Source organism: Heteronotia binoei, chromosome 21 (assembly GCF_032191835.1).
Source record: "Heteronotia binoei isolate CCM8104 ecotype False Entrance Well chromosome 21, APGP_CSIRO_Hbin_v1, whole genome shotgun sequence".
NCBI classification, from domain to species: Eukaryota; Metazoa; Chordata; class Lepidosauria; order Squamata; family Gekkonidae; genus Heteronotia; species Heteronotia binoei.
The window spans coordinates 10,238,641-10,249,643 of NC_083243.1; the positions used below are offsets into that span (position 1 = coordinate 10,238,641).

The 11,003-nt window shown below is 47.8% G+C and overlaps 1 pseudogene; it reads right to left on the reverse strand.

Annotated features, from left to right (window-relative positions):
* Positions 1 to 3,673: 3,673 nt before the first annotated feature.
* Positions 3,674 to 3,849, reverse strand: LOC132590329 (U2 spliceosomal RNA; annotated as a pseudogene).
* Positions 3,850 to 11,003: the final 7,154 nt, after the last annotated feature.

The following is an 11,003-nucleotide window of genomic DNA, read 5'->3' on the forward strand; positions in this document are numbered from 1 at the left end:
CTGCCCCATCTCGGAGCAGGCAGCCGCTACGCTGCTGCCGCCTCTTCTCTGCTCACCGTAGCTGCTCCTCCGAGATGGGCTCAGGCTGAGCCCATCTCGGAGGAGCAGCTAAAATGAAGCCGAGAAGAGGCGGCGGCAGCACAGTGCCATCGGCCGCTCCGCCTCTGAGGTAAAATCAGAGAAGGGGAGGGTGGAGGCAGGCCAGGAGCGTGGTGAGCCACGAGTCCAGGTCCTAGAACTCCTTCTTGGTGCCATTTCCCCCCCTCCCCCCGCTTCCGTTTTTTTGGGGAGCGGGAGAAGAGGCTGGAAATCCTGGGGTCCCCCGCCAGGGCGGGAGGGTTGGGAAGCCTAGCGGGGAATCAAACCCAGTTCTCCCAGCTAAGAGTCCGCACACTTCACCACTACACCAAACTGGCTCTCAACAGAAACAAAACATCACTAGATCCAAGTTGTACCTACAGGCACATCTGGATAGGGTCAGTCAGGGCTTTTTGGTAGAAAAGGCCCAGCGGGAACTCGTTTGCATGTTAGGCCACACCCCCTGACATCACCATTGTTTCACCGGGCCTTTTTTTGGTAGAAAAACCCCAGCAGGGCCTCATCTGTGTATTAGGCCGCACCCCCTGACACCAAGCCAGCCGGAACCGCGTTTCTGTGCATTCCTGCTCCAAAAAAAAAAAAGCCCTGAACAGCCCGTGGGGTTCCTTCCAGTCCATACTAGAGATATGACAATAGTGACGGTTTATTTTTTCAAAGATCCACATTTTTGTTCCTATTCGTAGAAACACCATAGACCAGGATGGCTCAGGCTAGCTCAAACACATCAAATTTTAGAAGCAAAGCAGGGTCAACCTGCATCCCCAGTAGGGTTGCCAATCCCCAGGTGGGGGCAGGGGATCCCCCAGTTTGGAGCCCTCCCCCCGCTTCAGGGTCGTCGGAAAGCGGGGGGAGGGGAGGGAAATGTCTGCTGGGAACTCTATTATTCCCTATGGAGATTTATTCCCATAGAAAATCATGGAGAATTGATCCGTGGGTATCTGGGGCTGTGGGGGGGCTGTTTTTTGGGGTAGAGGCACCAAATTTTCAGTACAGCATCTAGTGCCTCTCCCCAAAATACCCCCTGAGTTTCAAAACGATTGGACCAGGGGGTCCAATTCTATGAGCCCCAAAAGAAGGTGCCCCTATCCTTCATTATTTCCTATGGAAGGAAGGCATTGAAAAGGTGTCCCTTTAAATGTGATGGTCAGAACTCCCTTGGAGTTCAATTACGCTTGTCACAATCTTGTTCCTGGCTCCACCCCTAATGTCTCCTGGCTCCACCCCCAAAGTCTCCTGGCTCCGCCCCCAAAGTCCCCAGATATTTCTTGAATTGGACTTGGCAACCCTAGCTGGGAACTCTATTATTCCCTATGGAGATTTATTCCCATAGAAAATCATGGAGAATTGATCCGTGGTATCTGGGGCTCCGGAGGGGCTGTTTTGGGGGGTAGAGGCACCAGATTTTCCGTATAGCATCTAGTGCCTCTCCCCAAAATACCCCCAAGTTTCAAAAAGGTCTAATTCTATGAGCCCCCAAAGAAGGTGCCCCTATCCTTCATTATTTCCTATGAAAGGAAGGAATCGAAAAGGTGTCCGTCCTTTAAATGTGATGGCCAGAACTCCCTTGGAGTTCATTTATGCTTGTCACACCCTTGCTCCTGGCTCCACCCCCAAAGTCTCCTGGCTCCACCCCCAAAGTCCCCAGATATTTCTTCAATTGGACTTGGCAACCCTACAACGGGGGGTGGAGGATCCCCTGGTTTGGGGGGCCCCAACCTGCCATCAGGGAAGAGGCCGCTGGAGGGGATCCCTGCCCCCAAAGAACCCTGTTGCTGTGCGGCACGCATGGCACAATGACGTCACCCATCGTAACATCATCATGCCAGGCCGATCACACGGAGGGGGGGGACACTCTAGGAATTGTGGTAAAACTCTATGGTGCCATAGAGTTTTACTGCAATTCCTTGAGCATCCCCGGCATGATGCTCTAGGAATAGCAATAAAACTCTATGGCACCCGGTGCAATGGCGTCACTTCTGGGTGACATCATCATGCATGAAAAGTCCCCCACTGCAATAGCGGAGGAACCTGGCAACCTTAATCCCCAGGCCTCACCCCCAGCTTTCCAGGAATTTTCTTACACAGAGTTGGCCACCCCGTATCCGTGTTCTGGATTCTGCCTGCGGTTGCCAACCTCCGGGTCACAAAAAATCCAAAGGTACATAACCCACCGTGAAAACCATCTTCTATTATTAAATTACACAAGGTCAACAAAAATAAACACAAATCCCGCCGTCATAAATTACAAAACAACCATAACTTTTAGTCCTTAATAGAAAAAGAAGCAACAGCACCAAGAGTCTTTCTTTTCATCCTATGGTAAAACTTCCCATCTTTTTTCCATGCAATCCTGGTGTAGTACTCCAGATGTTTTAATGTCTGCCCAAAGATGCAGCCAATAATCCACGTTTCCAAGGACAAGGTCGTTCTGAACCCTTGTTTGGCGTGAGCTTCTTCAAGCTGCAACAATCCTCTTAGCAATTTCTCTTAAGTGTTAAGAGTGTTAGGCCAAACAGCCAGCATATTTGAAGGAACACCTACAGGGTCACAGCAGGAGGAGAGAACCGCACAGGCATTCACGTTAAATCAACCTGAAATCCTTAGACATTCAAATTATTTATAACAAATTATTTATAGAAAATACAGCGTATCACAAAGTGCAAAGGAAAACTACGTCAGTTTGGTGTAGTGGTTAAGTGCGTGGACTCTTATCTGGGAGAACCGGGTTTGATTCCCCACTCCTTCACTTGCACCTGCTAGCATGGCCTTGGATCAGCCATAGCTCTGGCAGAGGTTGTCCTTGAAAGGGCAGCTGCTGTGAGAGCCCTCTCAGCCCCACCCACTTCACAGGGTGTCTGTTGTGGGGGGAGAAGATACAGGAGATTGTAAGCCGCTCTGAGTCTCTGATTCAGAGAGAAGGGCGGGGTATAAATCTGCAATTCTTCTTCTTCTCTTCTCCCGAAAAAAACATTTCTATATTGATGTTCGACAGTTTGTTCCTTGAGATTGGAGTCGGGAAATAGTGTGCAATGCTGTGAAAACAGAGTCCAATGCTCCAATTCTTCTCCGTTGGCCAATATCTGGATGGAACGCAGCAAGGCAAGACGCAACAGGGATGCGCTAAATGCCCCGTTTCACGCGAGGCTTCAACGAGCTTCGGCAAGGACTAAAACTATTCATATTGGAGACCAACGCTCCTACATTCGACAGACAATTGACGGCTAACGGAGAAGAACTGGAGCATTGGACTCTGTTTTCACAGCATTGCACGCAACTTCCCGACTCCAATCTCAAGGAACAGACTGTCGGACATCAATATAAGAATGGTTGTTTCGGGAGTAGTTTTCCTTTCCACTTTGTGATACGCTGTATTTTCTACTTTATTTATTTTATTTATTTATTACTTTACATTTATATCCCGCCCTCTCCGCAAGCGGACTCAGGGCGGCTCACGACATCATAAAAACAATCAATTCAATAAAACATATAAAACCATAATTTACTTATCAATTTAAAACTATTAGCGCTGTCTCAGTCCAATCTAGGCGGTATTGACTTCTGCCTATGCTCGCCAGCATTCTGTGGGATGTCCGGTGGCAGCCCATTTTCAATCAACCACAAAAGCCTGTTTAAACAGTTCGGTCTTAAGTCCCAAAAATCCATTTAATATATAGTCCTCAGATAGAGGACGTATCAGATATTAAACTGATAAGAACAGTTTTGTTATAAATAATTGAATTTCTAAGGATTTGAGGTTGATTTAACGGGAGTGCCTGCGTGGCTCTCTCCTCCTGCTCTACCTTTTCACGTGACTCTGTTTGGTTGCTATAACCTCCGGGTCACAGCTGGAGATCTCCCCAGCTCACAACTGATCTCTAGGCGACAGAGATCAGTCAACTTGGAGAAAATGGCGGCTTTGGGAGGCGGAGCCTACAGCATTGTCGCACGGCGAGGTCCCTCCCCGCTCCAAATCCCACCTCTCCAGGTCCCATCCCACCCCTACCACCCCCTGCCCCCAATCTCCTCCAGCTATTTCCCAACCTGGAGCTGGCAAACCTAATTCTGAATCCAGAGATCTCCACCCAAGGAGCACTTCCTGCAGAAACTCCTCTTCTTGAGTCGCTGTCCAAAAAAAGGAAGTATAAAAATAAAACCTTAAAGACGGGGAGAGAGAAAGGCCGGTCTGCCCTGGGAGTCAATCAGCGCGAGGCAACAGTGTTGATTATAACATTTAAAGTCTGTGATTAAGAACACCGAAAGGTCTCCACTAGAAAGGCATTCAGCCTGTAATTTCCCCGCAGTCCCAGACTGCGCTTCCTGATGAGCCCTTGCAGGGAGTGCAGCTCCCCCTCCCTTGTTCTTCTCTTTGCATCCATCATCAGCTTGTAATTATTGCCATTTCCAAAGCCTCACCAGACGGGACTCCTTTAGAAGCCAGGCCGGCTGGCAGTTTATGAGCAAGACGTCGAAAGTGAGCGGTAATGGTACTCTGTTGCACCGAAGGCCATCCGGCCCTCAGCGCCTCCACACCCCACCTCCTTCTGCTGGCAAAAGCCCCCTTCCTTCCCCTCAGACCTTGGATTCAGCAGGGGCTCACAGGCGCACAGCTCCTGAACCTTTCTGAGGGTTCCCCCTCCTCTTCCTCCCCACCTACCTCCCTTGCCCACTGAATAGTAAGTGCAGCTGCATAATGCTCCCTGGATGAGCTCCACCACCTATTTTTCTACAAAATGATTCCTGCTTCTCCTCCACCAGCTCTTGGTTTCACCAGTCTTTCCCATCATCATGGAAGAAGAAGAAGAAGAGGAGCAGGAGGAGGAGGAGAAGAGGAAGAGGAGGAGGAGGAGAAGAAGATAAAGAGGAGAAGGAGAAGACGTGGAGAAGGAGAAGAAGAAGAGAAGAAGGAAAAGAAGAAGAGGAGAAGGAGGAGAAGAAGAAGATAAAGAGGAGAAGAAGACGTGGAGAAGGAGAAGAAGAAGAGAAGAAGGAAAAGAAGAAGAAAAGAAGGAGGAGAAGAAGAGGAGGAGGAGAATTGAAGGAGGAGAAGAAGGAGAGGAGGAGAAGGAGAGGAGAAAGAGAAGGAGAAGAGGAGGAGAAGAGAGGAGAAGGAGAAGAGGAGGAGAAGAGGAGAGGAAGGAGAAGAAGAAGAGGAGGAGGAGGAGGAGAGGAGGAGAAGAAGGAGGAGAAGAAGAAGAAGAAGAAGAAGAAGAGGAGGAGGAGGAGAGGAGGAGAAGAAGGAGGAGAAGAAGAAGAAGAAGAAGAAGAAGAAGAAGAAGAAGAAGAAGAAGAAGAAGAGGAGGAGGAGGAGGAGGAGGAGGAGAAGAAGAGGAGGAGGGCAGCTTTTTTTAATAGCAGGAGCTTTTTTAATAGCAGGAGACCACACACCCCTGATGTAGGCAATCCTCCTGGTTATTATTGTGTCATTTCTAGCATGGTTTCTATTAGTTGTCTGAACCCCCAGGTAGTGGCTGGAGATTTCCTGGGATTACAACAGATCACCAGGGCACAGGGATCCGTTCACCTGAAGGAAATAGCCACTTTGGAGTGGGGTTGCCAGGTCTGTGTTGGGAAATACCTGCAGACTTTGGGGATGGATCTGGGAAAGGGTGGGGTTTGCGGAGGGGAGGGGCCTCAGTAGGGTACAACGCCCCATAGAGCCCCCCCCCTCCAAAGCAGCCATTTTCCCCAGGGGAGCTGATCTGTACAAGCGCTTCTTACGTTCGTATAGAATCATAGAGTTGGAAGGGACCTCTAGGGTCATCTACTCCAACCCCCTGCGCAATGCAGGAAACTCACCAACACCTCCCCCTAAATTCACAGGATCTTCATTGCTGTCAGATGGCCATCCAGCCTCTGTTTAAAAACCTCCAAGGAAGGAGAGCCCACCACCTCCCGAGGAAGCCTGTTCCACTGAGGAATCGCTCTAACGGTCAGGAAGTTCTTCCTAATGTTGAGCCAGAAACTCTTTTGATTTAATTTCAACCCGTTGGTTCTGGTCCTACCTTCTGGGGCCACACAAAACAATTCCACACCCTCCTCTCTATGACAGCCCTTCAAGTACTTGAAGATGGTGATCAGATCACCTCTCAGCCACCTCATCTCCAGGCTAAACATGCCCAGCTCCTTCAACCTTTCTTCATAGGACTTGGTCTCCAGACCCCTCACCATCTTCATCGCCCTCCTCAGGACCCGTTTCAGCATGTCTATATCCTTCTAAAAATGCAGTGCCCAAAACTGAACACAAGACTCCAGGTGAGGTCTTACCAGAGCAGCGTAAAGCGATACCATCACTTCACGTGACCTGGACACGAGACTTCTTACGGTGATCAATAACATAAATAAAGAAATGTTTTAATGGCGAAAGAAATAGAAAGGAGAGGGAAAGGATAACCTTTTCTTAGCAAAGTTGAAGGTCAAGCGCTTGGCCCGCCCACCCTTAGAATAGCAAGAGAGACCCCTGAAGAGATCACCTCCTTGGGATGGATAAAGGACCAGCGAGAAGTATCCCATAAGGCCAAGGGAAGGCTTCTATTAGTGGTTAATGAGGCACGACCTGCAACAGATAACCACTTTCCACTCACAAAAGCTTTCAGATTTCTCTGTTTACTTTCAACCCATTTGGGTTCATTCGAGCCCCAGCCGGACACTTCATCCCATGGGGCTCTCCCACACACACATTCGGAGATAAACCGCCTCCAGTCCCACAATAGTATCGTTTACTGACTTTTCGCTTAACAAGTTTGGAGATCTTTGACAATGGAATAAATGCCCTTTTCTTTGGGAGGGCCCGGGAAAGGGAGGGCCAAGAAAGATCTGGATGCAACACATCACTGGAAGTTTTAAAAACACACACACGCCAAACTCAAGTGTCGAAAGAGAAACGAGAGAGAGCGAAAAGGAGAAAGAGAAAGGGGAAAAACAACAGGAAAAGTTGCATTTGGGGGGAAGTTATTTGTTCCCGATTAGACAGTTCTTTTTTATCCATCGCTTTCCCCCCCCCCTCTCTCTTTTTTTCATCCGCCCGATGCCAAGAGACCTCTCTTTTGTGAAAAATGTTCTCAGAAAAACGGATAAAACTAATTTGCTGGAATGTGAAATAATCCAGAGAGCGAGCTGGGCCGAGCCCCAATTTTCACAGACAGAGAACAGCAAATTAACCGGCCACATTTTCCAATCCCTTGAGGCCTTGGGCTGGAATTCGAAAGCTTCCGAAGGGGGCAGGGGGGGAAAAAAAATCCCCTGCAGTTAATGGATTTGCATGAAGTTTGGCATGCTAATAGAGATTGTCTCTGGTAATGAGCTTTTAATTAGGTCTCCTCGGCGCTTGACCTTCTGGTCCGAGGCAGGCCACTTTTTCGGGTGACAGGCCAAGCCAGCCCACAGGTGTGGTGAGACAGAACAGGAGCAGGCCCACCAACATTCCCAGCATTCTCTGAGGCGGCCTCCCCACTTGAAGAACCTTTTTCCCATTCTCTCCCCCCCACCCCTGGTCATTTTTAATAACAGCCTGCCAGAGTCCTTCCCCCCCCCCCCCCGCTGCCAAGAACCGTCTGGAAAAAGGTTGCAGCTACCTCAGAGACGGCCACCCAATTTGGCTTCTGGGGATGCCAATCTCCAGAGCGGGCCTGGGTAGGGTTGCCAATCTCCAGGTGGGCCGAGGAAAACGAAGTAAAAGCTCCCATGAGATCCAGTCTCCAATAAATCAAAAATTAGAGTTGCCGATCCCCAGGTGGGGGCAGGGGATCCCCCTGTTTGGAGGCGCCCCCCCCCCCACTTCAGGGTCATCAGAAAGAGGGGAGGGGGGGAGGGAAATGTCTGCTGGGAACTCTATTATTCCCTAAGGAGACTGATTCCCATAGGACAGGGGTGGCCAACGATAGCTCTCCAGATGTTTTTTGCCTACAACTCCCATCAGCCCCAGGCATTGGCCATGCTGGCTGCGACTGATGGGAGTTGTAGGCAAAAAAACATCTGGAGAGCTACCGTTGGCCATCCCTGCCATAGGAAATAATGGAGAATTGATCCACGGGTATCGGGGGCTCTGGAGGGGTTGGTTTTTTTTAAGTAGAGGCACCAAATTTTGAGCATAGCATTCAGTGCCTCTCCCCAAAATACCCCCCAGTTTCAAAATTATTGGACCAGGGGGTCCAATTCTATGAGCCCCAAAAGAAGGTGCCCCTATCCTTCATTATTTCCAATGGAAGGAAGGCATTTGAAAGTTGTGCCGTCCCTTTAAATGTGATGGCCAGAACTCCCTTTGGAGTTCAACTATGCTTGTCACAGCCCTGCTCCTGGCTCCACCCCCAAAGTCCCCAGATATTTCTTGAATTGGACTTGGCGACCCTACAAAGAATTCTTTTCACTGCGGGTGAATATCTGGGGACTTTTGGGGTGGAATTATTGCCTGCACCCCCTTCCTAAACTTTGGCCATTAATTGCCGTCGAAGTGACTTTGGGCAAGAGTTTGATGTTCCTTATGCACTTTGTCTAGGAAATGATATGGTTCAATACGGATAATTAATTTGGTATGCTGTTTAGTAAATTCAAGCTTGTATAATTTCTGAGGCTGGTTTACGCAGAGGTTTGTTAACCGGCTTGTCCTGCCCCACCTGGGGATTGGTCGGAACGCCTAGAGTATCACAGTGAAAGTCTGAAACCAAGCAAAACTCAATACACAATAATCTTATTGCGAAATATTTTAAAGACAAAAACTTATGAACTAAATAACAATTACTTAAAGATAGACAACACAAGAAATCATAGTATCAAAAATGCATCCTAATTACAATCAAGTAGCAATTGACAATGCTATCAATGTTTCATTATTTCATTTATTAAAAGGACTGCCACAGGAGGTGGTGGCGGCCACAAGCATAGCCACCTTCAAGAAGGGTTTAGATAAAAATATGGAGCAGAGGTCCATCAGTGGCTATTAGCCACAGTGTGTGTGTATGTATAAATTTTTTTGCCACTTTGTGACACAGAGTGTTGGACTGGATGGGCCATTGGCCTGATCCAACATGGCTTCTCTTATGTTCTTATGTGACACAGAGTGTTGGACTGGATGGGCCACTGGCCTGATCCAACATGGCTTCTCTTATGTTCTTATGTGTGACACATTGTGTTGGACTGGAGGGGCCATTGACCTGATCCAACAGGGCTTCTCTTATGTTCTTATGTGACACAGAGTGTTGGACTGGATGGGCCATTGGCCTGATCCAACATGGCTTCTCTTATGTTCTTATGTGACACAGAGTGTTGGACTGGATGGGCCATTGGCCTGATCCAACATGGCTTCTCTTATGTTCTTATGTGACACAGAGTGTTGGACTGGATGGGCCATTGGCCTGATCCAACATGGCTTCTCTTATGTTAACTTCTTATGTTCTTATGACTTGAATAAATGAAAAAAAAATGAAAGTTTAATTATTTCATTTATTCAAGTCCTTTTAATAGCGTCAGTTTCCAGCTTCTTAAAAACTCACGACGATTCACCCCTTTTGACAGGCTGAATAAAAGTGCTAGTGCTCCAGATATAATTCCACAGGGAAAGTTTCTATGTTTTCAAGATGCTTATTCAGTCTTGCCAGACTTCCAATATTCATATAAGAGCTTTTCAAATGTGAAGCTGAAGCAGGTATACAGCAAGCCTCTGACGGAAATGCGCCTTTACTTCCGTTTCTGGGAAAAGCCCTTCCTCAGAGAGGCGTATCCCACTGTACGTATCTTATCACCTATCGCTTGCGCACAGCACTCAAGCACGGAGAAAATTTTGTGCTGTTTATCTTTAAGTAATTGTTATTTAGTTAATAAGTTTTTGCCTTTAAAATATTTTGCAATAAGATTATTAAGTTGCGTATTGAGTTTTTCCGTTAATTATTTCACAGTTTTTGCTTGGTTTTCCACCTGGGGATTGGCAACCCTATATTGTTCTGGGAGGCAGGTGACCGAACCCTTTCTTGCGTCTCCAGACTTCTCTCTCTCTTGCGTCTCTCCTGTGTTTTAGAGGCGCACCCTGGCGGAAAGGGTTTCCAGAAGTTTTGGGATTGCTGAGCCACATGTTATACCTGTAATAGGTTTTGAAAGTTTATACTTCTGGGTTATTTTTGCCCGGGCTCCTTCTAATCTTTCACCTGAATGGGTCTACTTAAGCCTAATTAAGTTGCGATTTACTAGACAAGTTATATGCAGCAAGTGTTGAGTTACAATTCTAGATTTTTTAAATTTTATTTTATTTTTAAAAAACCCGCTATCTTCCTTGCATGTCTCTATACTTTATTATTTATTATCAGGGCTTTTTTTGTAGCAGGAACTCCTTTGCATATTAGGCCACAAGGGTTGCCAATCCCCAGGTGGGGGCAGGGGATCCCCTGGTTTGGAGACCCTCCCCCCGCTTCAGGGTCGTCAGAAAGCGGGGGGGAGGGGAGGGGAGGGAAATGTCTGCTGGGAACTCTGTTATTCCCTAGGGAGATTTATTCCCAGAGAAAATCATGGAGAATTGATCCGCAGGTATCTGGGGCTCTGGAGGGGCTGTTTTTTGGGGTAGAGGCACAAAATTTTCAGTATAGCATCTAGTGCCTCTCCCCAAAATACCCCCCAAGTTTCAAAAAGATTGGATCAGGGAGTCCAATTCGATGAGCCCCAAAAGAAGGGGCCCCTATCCTTCATTATTTCCTATGGAAGGAAGGCATTGAAAAGGTTGCCGTCCCTTTAAATGTGATGGCCAGAACTTCGTTTGAAGTTCAATTATGCTTGTCACAGCCTTGATCTTCGCTCCACCCCTAATGTCTCCTGGCTCCACCCCCAAAGTCCCCAGATATTTCTTGAATTGGACTTGGCAACCCTATAGGCCACACACCCCTGATATAGCCAATCCTCCAAGAGCTTATAGGGCTCTTAGTACA